The sequence below is a fragment of the Montipora foliosa genome, chromosome 4 (assembly GCF_036669935.1).
Source record: "Montipora foliosa isolate CH-2021 chromosome 4, ASM3666993v2, whole genome shotgun sequence".
Lineage (NCBI taxonomy): Eukaryota > Metazoa > Cnidaria > Anthozoa > Scleractinia > Acroporidae > Montipora > Montipora foliosa.
In genome coordinates, this window is record NC_090872.1 from 46,160,081 (window position 1) to 46,170,080 (window position 10,000).

General features: G+C 44.2%; 2 non-coding genes across 2 annotated transcripts; both read right to left on the reverse strand.

The window, feature by feature from the left end:
- Positions 1-4,296: 4,296 nt before the first annotated feature.
- On the reverse strand, positions 4,297-4,460 carry LOC138001563 (U1 spliceosomal RNA). The gene has a single exon (XR_011123248.1). It is a non-coding gene; the product is annotated as a U1 spliceosomal RNA (small nuclear RNA).
- Positions 4,461-7,460: 3,000 nt separating this feature from the next.
- LOC138001617 (U2 spliceosomal RNA) lies at positions 7,461-7,650 on the reverse strand. Its single transcript, XR_011123294.1, has one exon. It is a non-coding gene; the product is annotated as a U2 spliceosomal RNA (small nuclear RNA).
- Between the last annotated feature and the right edge of the window lie 2,350 nt (positions 7,651-10,000).

Here is a 10,000-nt window from a genome sequence, read left to right on the forward strand (position 1 = left end):
AAAAATTGTACAATAATGCCTTTGTTTTGATGTTAAACATTTTTGGACCTTTAGGGTAGGCGCTTATTCAAGGCTGGGTGAGATTAAATTGTCACCATTTTCAGCGAGTAGTAAGTGTTTTTCAAAGCATGTAGTAGAACAGAATTTGAACTGTTCATTGAAAGTTTTATTAAAATCTGGTACGAAGTAAACTTGGTCTTTAGGGTAGTCTCTTAGTAGTATGTAGTCAATTTCAATCTCATAGACTATCAAACAATGAATTTACAGATTGTGCACTTCAGTTTGTGTGTGTGTGTGTGGGGGGGGGGGGGGGGCCTTATTAACTTTTCCTACCTTTAGGGTGAGCGCTTATTTAATAAATACCGTCATTTACAAAATTTGTTAAATATTTAATAAAGACATCTGAGTATTTACTTTGGCATCTTATAAACTTGAACTTTATCGCCAGTGCCTTCTGCATATTTCACAACAATAATAAATTATTACTTCCATACGGATGATTAAAAATATATTTCTAAAAAATATTTCATGAATTCATAAAATACATGACGTTAGATACATGTTAATAATGATACATTTTAGAAGCTCAGCTAGAGCGCCAATCATCTGTAAGTTGAAAACTTGTTATTCTTGTTGACACTTTGCTGTTGATGCAACAAACTCTGTTGAAACATTCTTTGCTGCTGCAGTTCTGTGGCTCTGGCATCCATCTCTCTTTTCCTCATCTCTTCATTTTGGGATTGCTCTAATTTTTTCAGCTGTATGCTCTCTCTGACTACATCAACCATTGAAGAATTGTTGCATTTTGCCATTTGATGCTGCTGGCTCTCCATTGTCACTATCAGATTCACCAGCAGAGGTCCTTCGCTTCTTGGTTTCTGGTAAATTTTCTGTTGCCTGTTTTCTCATTTCCTCAGCTGATGCCTTGTCTTTCTTTTGCTTCTGGTCTTCATTTTCCCTCTGTTCCTCTAGCTCTGCCATTCTCTCCTTGATGTCTAACAAGGCCCTTTCCAGTTCTCCATATTCTACATCAACACCACTCGCTCTCTTCTCTTCAGCTTCCTTTCTGTTGAAGTCCTTTAACAGCCGCTTAAACTTTTCTCACAGAACGTTGTGTAACTTGTAGGCCACTTGCTGATAAGCGCTCTGCAATCTGGGTCCAGGCAGCACCTCGTTCTTTACATCCAATTTTAAATTGATATGGCTTTGTGGCCAGTACTTCTTCTACTAGTAGTTTTTCATGATTATCTTTCCAAATAAAAAGGCGTTGCTTTGGTTCAGATTCGTTTGCCATGTTCTCTCTACAATGATAAAATAATACAACTGCCTTCAAAATAAGCTTACTACAGTCAAACCTCTCATAAGTGGACACATATCTTATTATTAAAATTATTATTAACCCACAAAAAATTTGATTATGGTTAAATTGCCTCTAAGAGGTCTCATTTAAAAGTTTCCAGTGGGCCTAATAGCAAACAAAAAATTAATGAGCAGTAAACATTTCAAGATCAATACGTGGAGAGGCCTATTTTAAATCAACTGTTTTCTGGCCAGAGGTCAATTTTTTTTCTTTTCACTATTTACGAGTGAATGCCACTGAGAAGTTTGAAGAAATCTTGCTAGTGCAAAATACAAAGAATATTACTTTGATTCACTTGACTGTCACCACAAATCAACGTTTTGTAGAGGCAGTTTCCTCTAAGTTATTGCGGATCATTATGCTGAGTAATTTTTGCTAAGTTTCATTTTCTCCGGCTTTATTTACACTGTCATTTGATTTCCATTTGATTTGATGGGAGCTCGTCAGGTGGCCGTCAGAATCAAAAGTAAAACGAGTTACGGAGCCTTGAAAAGAGGGGGAGACAAGCAGGGAGACACCGGCCGACCTGACGCCCCAAACGACCAATAGCATTTCTCAGCCCAGTTTCGAGAGAATTCATTAGCCTGTTCCAGACGAGACGCGTGTTTCCTGGAGCAGGATCAAATCAAAAGACAACAAGGAAATTTCACGAATGAAAAGATCACGTTTTGCAGGTGTACCGGGTCCATGCGCATTAAAAGACAGCAATTTAAGCATTGATACTAACGGCGCTTGCCAACCCTGTGCCATGTACCCCCTTCCTCATCACTAAGTGATTTTTGGTCCTCACGTCCAGGGGTCCTCGAGCGCTCACAATCACCTCCGCAGGACGGTCCCGCTCACACCGCCGCTCCCGGAGCTGGTCCTGGGTAGAAGCACCCGAGGCACAGCTGCCAGGACGGCCACGCTCACCTGCGCCCCAACAGGAGTTGTGATCCTGCTCTCGAACCCCCGAAGGATCATGGGACTGGGTATGCTCTTCCTCTCCATTCTTATCATCCTCATTCTTCTCATCCCCTTCATTCTGCTGATTCTCTTCACTCTTCTTATTGTCCATAGGAGCAACACTATCCTTTAACACAGGTGCAGGGGTATCAGCAGGCGGTGGGCGGGACACAGAAACAACTTTGGCGACATCAGCATAGGTAGACGGACGAGAATTACAAACGGACAAAATATTTTCACCGTAAACGACAAAAGGACAATCCCGAAAACAATGATCACATTTAAGACACACGCTACTCATAAGAGGCGACAGACACGAAATAGCATGATGGCCAGGCAGCTTACAATTAAGGAAACGGAAAAAGTCAAACTTGCCACCAAGGTGATCTTGCGAACCGCAGCGACGGCACGTTTTAGGTTGGTCCGGGTACCAGACCCAGATAAATATGAATACAAGATGGAATATCCTTGTTAAGACGCATCTTGGCCGTACAGACCCCATTAAAAACACCATCCGTCACACGGTCATGGTGGAAAGAAAAGACCTTCCCGTAGGCTCACAAGCAGCCAATCAGCACGGTATCAGGCATTTCACAGGGTGCTTGGTAGATCTTAACCAGCCGAACTCGATTCTTACAATCACCAAGAAGAACCTGACATCCAGAAATTATTATCTCATCCTTTCCTAACGCAACGTTATTCGCACGATAATCATTAAACGTGACGATCCGAGTCCACTTAGAAAGACAGATTAGATGGAAGCAATAACATTGATGTCAATATAGGCCGCATCAAAGGCCTAGAGGATCTCTTGGGTTGGTGGTGACCGTGTTGCAGGAAAAGTACACGGACAGATCCTTGTTGAGCAGATGGTGTTTCCAATGGTAGACCACCGCAAAGCAGGAACAGGGTCAAACCGAGCACCAGAACTCAAGTCACCCAACACATTTGGGAGCAGGATATCCGGACTAAGGCTCTGGGAAAACAACTCAGGAGTCACAGCAGGAGCTTGGTCATCTGGCACAGCATCAGCCCAGGAAGGAGAGCCACAAACAGAAAGAGTGTCTGGAACAACAGACTATCGCTCATCTTCTTCTTCTTCTTCTTTTTCCCAGAAGATAGGGAGGTGAAGGCGCTGCTTCTGAAACAATGGCACAAATGCCAATTATGAAGCCAAAAGGCCGAGAAGCGATGCCATAACATGCTCGCAGCAGACATAGTGCTGCCAGTATCCTGGTCGCAAGATATGGTTGTCCGATTATAATTCGCCCCTAGTAGGGAATCTGCAAAGCCAACCTGAAAGTGATTGCAAACTTGTACAGTGGATGGATGGGTAGGCAGCCACAGCCACGAGCACTATGGCATTTGAGTTGACGGCAAGAAAGCAAATTGACATGTTGGTTCCTCGGATCTCTTTTTGACTTTCCCCTTATAAAAGAGTAAATTTTCACGGCAAATTACTTGTCTACAACCATACCACAGGGAATCGACAACGTGCGTGTTGGCCACAGAAATGTAACGCCAACTGCCCTGGCCCCTTCTCATGTTACTCAATGCACACTGGATTGCCAGAAGGCAACATAGTACAAGGGAGGCATAAGAAATCTATCACGCTTACAGATAGGCGATCGAACATTACAAACATACATCTACTTACGTTTTCCAAACGATGCAAGAGGATAAGAGCTTGATCTGCCCACCAGTACTTTCTTGTCTCACTCGTCGATTGATCTATCATCAATGATTTTTCTGCAGCAACAAAGAATGCAAGAAATAAAGTGAGGTTCCGCTCCGCACTGCACCCACGAAATAACTCAAGCATTCAATGAGATTTGAATTCACGGCAAACTCACCTTGGCCTTGGTTACTCAGTTCTGTCCCATCTCGTCCCATCAGTAAATGACAGAACTGCATCTTCCATGCTTGCCTGACTGACTGAAATCACACCAACAAACCATCCCATTTGTGCCATTCCTTTCCCGAGGGGGGTGCCGGGACTAGCACGAACACAGGTCCCCACTACCAGAAATTATATTCTCAAGTTACCCACATTTGGGGTAATCGCAAGGGTCAACCCAATTGAAGTGCAATGAAAGAGCCTCACCTTGAGAGGACTGCCTTCCTGATCACAGTGCCTCCCGCATCAGGTAAGTTTTTTTGTGTTTGAGGCCAACAGGCAGCCCCCCAGTAGGGTGAGTGCAATGGCTCCTGGACATAATGTCAAATCCCACACCATATGAGGATGAGGGTACTCCTAAACAGAGGGTGCAACCAACATGCCAAACTGACCGGGGGATCAAACCCCGCCTCCACAAAAATTAAGGCAGACATGATGGAAAAAGGACAAGAAAGGACAAAAGAATCGCACTCTGAAGATGCCTCGTCTGTCTTACACTCCAGAGTGACAATTCACACTGGACAAACGAAAGGGAAAGAAGACATACAAAAACTAGCCCGGGGAGGAATCATCAGGGGCAGGGAAGTTCTTCACAAAATAATCAAGTTCCGGAACAAGCGTATTTGAGTAGCGAATGCCATGGACCTCCTCAAAACAGATGTCACCCCTCCAAACATCCCTCATGGTACCAAAAAAGGAGACTGAAGTATGTTCCCGATGGTTGGTGGCCATGTACAACACGGCAAGACTCCCATCCGGAGATGAGAGTGGTGAGGGCAAGGAGAACCGGCCACCCGGGATCTTCTGCTTGCGTTTACGCTTAAGCTGTCGGGGGGAGTCAAAAGACCCCGCACCAGGAGCCGAGTCCGACTCGACTCCCCAGGAGTGAGGTCCACAGGGATGATGAGGAATCCGGAATAAGTGGAGCGAAGGCCCCGCCCTGCATTATCGTAGGTGACAGCCGGGCTTACGTGTTGGTCGAACCGACTCTGAAGAAGAGGAGGACAAACCTCCTCCATTGCATCATCGACGAAAGGATCCGGCCTTTCATCTGGATCCTCCGCGCCCTCAGTGCCAGGGGGACTGGCGTTAGAGGCCGTGACCCCAGCCTCCTCCTCTTGAGGAGAAGACACCGGAAGAACTCCAGAGGCCGGTTGAGGTGTAGGCTGTCCCCAGGCGTTCCTACATTCGTGGGCCATATGACCAGACTGGCCACAGTGCCGACATCGTCCACTGAGTGGGCAAGCATGACTCCGGTGAGCGATCTTCCTACAGATGGCACAGTAGGGGGGCTGACCACGGTACCAAACATGGCAATCGAAGCCAGCCAGACGCAAATCACCAGGGACATCTTTGGACAAAGAGATCTTGACATCACTCAGGCCGGGAAACCCAGGGTGTTCACGCCTCTGGAGAGAATTAACCTGCCCAAAGGAGAAGAAGAAGGAGCGGACGTCATCGTCTGAGACCTTGAACGGGCAATCCCAGAGATACACCAGACAGGACAAAGTATCAGCGCTGCAAAGGCGAAGCTGAACATCACCATAAAGAATTCCACGCTGAAAAGTGGACTGACAAACGTACTCTTCCTTAAAGGACAGGTGGACAGCACCATTCCTCAGGAACTGGATGGACGAGAGCTGGTCTTTCTCCACTGACTCAAGGAGGCGGGGAAGGACCTGCGAACAGCCGGCAGAACAGTAAATTTCTGTCGGAAAAAAGCCACCAGGCTTTTCGGGCACTGCATGGTGTTAGCAGCCGGCATCCCTGGGCTGATCTTGGAGGAACCAAAGTTCAACCACGAAACAACAACAACAACAACAACAACAACTTTATTTGTACCAACAGTAAAGCAATAAGCTACAAGATATTACAAAAATAGAAAGGAGTACAGGCTGCCCCAAATAACCATAGGGGCGAATGAAATAGCACAGCCACACTCTGGTAATTAAGCTAGTATAAATCAGGTCAGATGCACACATATACGCACACACGCGCCAAAGCAAAAAACACATAAAAAACTGAGAAAGACAAAATGTCAAAGACAACGGAAAACCAAAAGAATTATGATGTTAGGATAATGAGAATTTTTAATAGTTTTCAAAAAAAGTTAGCTTTAGGTTTTTCTTAAAATGTTTGAGAGGAAGAAGCTTTAGGTCATCACTTATATCATTCCAGACTTTAGCACCCTGAAAACGTATATTAAAGATTCCATAATTGGTTCTGGCCTTCGGAATTGCATAAGTCATTTTGCTAGATAATCTTGTATTATAACTATGTACATTCCTAACAGGATTAAAGTAATGGTCAAATACAGGACGTAGGAGTTTATTATGAAACTTATACATAAACACTGCCAGTTGAAGGGCAATAATATCAAACAGCTTAACAACTCTTAAATCTTTAAATAAAGGACTTGAATGTTCATTAAAACTAGTAAAAGTAATTATTCTTAGGGCTTTCTTCTGTAATATAAATAATGGTTGCAAAGCTGTCCGATAAGTACCGCCCCAAGCAACTATGCAGTAATTTAAGAAAGGTTCAACTAGAGCATAGTATAGGCTAAGTAGTATTTTGGTACTTATGAAATAACGGAGCTTAGAAAGAATGCCTATGCTTCTCTTGACTTTTTTAGAAAGATAAGTAATATGAGTCTTCCAATTAGCATTATAATCTATGTAGACTCCAAGATATCTAATAGAAGTTTCTTGTGTTAACATTTGATTGTTTATAGATAATATGACCTCTTTGGGCAGTTTTCTTTGGATAGGACGAAAAATGACAAAATTTGACTTATCAATATTCAATGAAAGTCTATTTGCACAAAGCCAAGTATAAACTTTCTCAAGTTCAGAATTGAACCAGAGAAAGCAAAAAGGCACGAGCGTTCAAAAAGCTATCTAGCCCGCAAAAGATATTAAATGATAGTACCGCAAGTGAAGGAAAGGTGAGGAACCACAAGTGAAAAAAACACCAAAGGCACTGACAGACCGCTGCCAAGCCCTCACGAGCTCAAAATGGCAGAGATACTTAGCTGCGTAACAAACTAATGAAAGGGTCAGGTAAGTGTGAACTTTTTCAGCCTCTCCATGGACCCCAAGACGCAACTGCTCTGCACATAGCTTGTGGTGGCTTCTTGTCGTCCCAAAACCGGGCAGGCCAGAGACTCGCTCCTTCCTAGGGAAGACAAGTGAAGGTGGAAGCTGCCCAGTCAGTCAGTCAGTTGTTTTACTTTCAATTGATTATTTCTTCCCCGGAGGGAAGTGGGCCACACTCGGAGGTAGTGCTATACCGAGGTAACCTGTGGCCAGGACGAGGCAAGTCTCTTTTCCACGGCCCAGTTCCAAAAATCAGTTAAAGATATGAGCTGCTCGATGAGCAGTGTATCAGATATTAAGCTGATAAGAACAGATTTTTTCCATTTTAAAACTTTATTCAGGAGAGCAACACCTATTTACAAACAGGTACAGCACAGTAGATAAAACTATTTACACCCCAAAGTTACAAAATCAAAAAATACCCAAAAGTTACAAGATCAGAAATACACAGAGTGGACAATTGCAGGGTTCGGAAAAGCACAAGTCTAAATCAAAAGTAAATGCAAAAGATAACTTAAAAATCTTTTCTCAAATCTCCTCCAAAATCAAAAGAAAAAGACAAGATTATCGTGATCCCGAAAACTGCAAACTTCTGGATGAACCCAGAGAGAGCGAAACCTAGTAGGTGAAAAGCAATGCTTATGGATAACAATCCTATGCTTAACATCGGCATCGATATATTTGATCAAAGCTCTAGAATTCTCTCTTCCGTTTTGGAAAGTCGCTTTGTTTCGGAATTTCCAGACACCATATAGGACAGTCTTTAAAGATGTACAAGAGAATACGAAGATTCTTACTGTCTGGGTGGAGGAACATATACAGAAAAACAGATGCACATGTAGGTGTAATGGGACTTGTCAAAAGGGAAAAGAGTAGAGGCAAAAAGAAAAGCCACACACGTTTAACTCGAGGAAAGTGCAAGAAACAGTGATCAAGAGTCTCAACCCTGGGGCACAGAGCACAATGAGGGGAAGAAATATAACCCCAATCCCAAAGGGAATGGCGGACCTTGACTGCTCGGAGGGTGATCAGCCATGCTAGATCATTCTTAAAGTTTTCGGTAAATCCATCACGGACAAATTCTAAGTGGCTGGACACTCAGAATCTAGAAGGAATAAAAGGAGTCCAAAACCCGGGTAGAATTGCAGGAGTATAAAAAGCTTCTAAAAGCAGAGTATAAAAGGCTTTAAATGTAAAGGAAAAACTCGAGGGAATAACCAAGGATCGCATAGAAGACAAAATGTGCATATAAAAGACGGTAGGCTGGGTGGCATTAGGCAGTCGATTGTCACGTTGGCAAGCCCACTCAGGGCGCAAAGGGGCAAGGCTGGCACCACCGAAATAGCGAAGCAGAAAGAAGCATTTACAGGATGCAATGTCGAGAGAGCTAAAGGAGGCGGCCAGTCGAGCTGCCTTCCCCTGACACACAAAATCCTTAAGTCCCAGGCCGCCCTTAGATAAGGGGCAGAAGATCGTCTTTCGGGGAACTGTCTCCAGCCAGGAGCCCCACAGAAAGGGCCAAATTAAACTCTTAATTCAATCAAGGGCCCACTTAGGGGGTTCGAGAAAGCATGAAACATATAAGAGCTTGCTCAGGCCTAGGATATTAAGAATTAAAACCTTGCCAATCAAAGACAGGGAGCGCGAATTCCACAACGAGAGGGAATTATCTAGCTTGGAAAGGCGTGGCTCCCAATTATCGTGCTCCACATAAACTGTACCAAAAACAATGCCTAATACTTTCATCTTTTTAACCCAGGAGAGACCAAGTGGTTGGTCCTGGCGATCTTTCCAGGCACCAAGCCACATGGGCTCTGTTTTGGCGACATTGAGTTTAGCGCCAGTACCTCATTCGTAAAGGGAGATTGCAGAAAATAGGAAGACTAGGGAACTTTAAATCTTAACGAAAGCAGTCATGTTATTGGCATACTGCCCTACTCGAAATTGTAAGCCCCCAGCCCCCAGGAGGAGAAAACCATCGATCGTGGGACAGGTGCGAATCTTACATGCGAGCACGTCCACACACAATATGTAAAGCATGGGAGATAGAGCATCTCCTTGTCGCAGGGGAACAGGATCAGAGAGGAAATTGTTGACTAAAACTTGCATAAAGGCCCCGTTATATAAAGTTTGAATGCAATTCCGAAAAGGTGGGCCAAAACCAAAGTGTTCCAGCAAATCTAGAAGAAAGGATCTATTGACACGGTCGAAAGCTTTCTCCCGATCAAAGGAGAGCAAGATCCCAGTCTCTCCAGTACGTTCTATGTAATTAGGACAATCACGCAGCAAGATAAGATTGGAAGAGATTGATCTCCCAGGCACCGAGCAGGTCTGGGAACGCTGCCTCCAGGAAGTCACAACATTCACCAAGGCATCAATCCGTGAGATTTCCAGGTCCGATAAAAATGCCAAGCACCTTAATTTTTTTCGAAGTCCAGTCCAAGGAAACCGGACGGTCGTCCCTGCCCGACCATGAACCGAGCCACAGATCCTTAGATTTTGACTGGTTCAGTTTTGCGCCCGAGCCCATTTCAAAACAAGGTGTAAGTCTCAGAGATTGCAACGATAGCATCATCAGAGGTGACGATAAGGGAGGTATCATCAGCATACTGAGAGATAGTGATAATGCCTGTGGGGCCCCCGGGATGGAGAGACCAGTGATACGAGGATTGGCATGGATATTGACCCCAAGCACTTTGG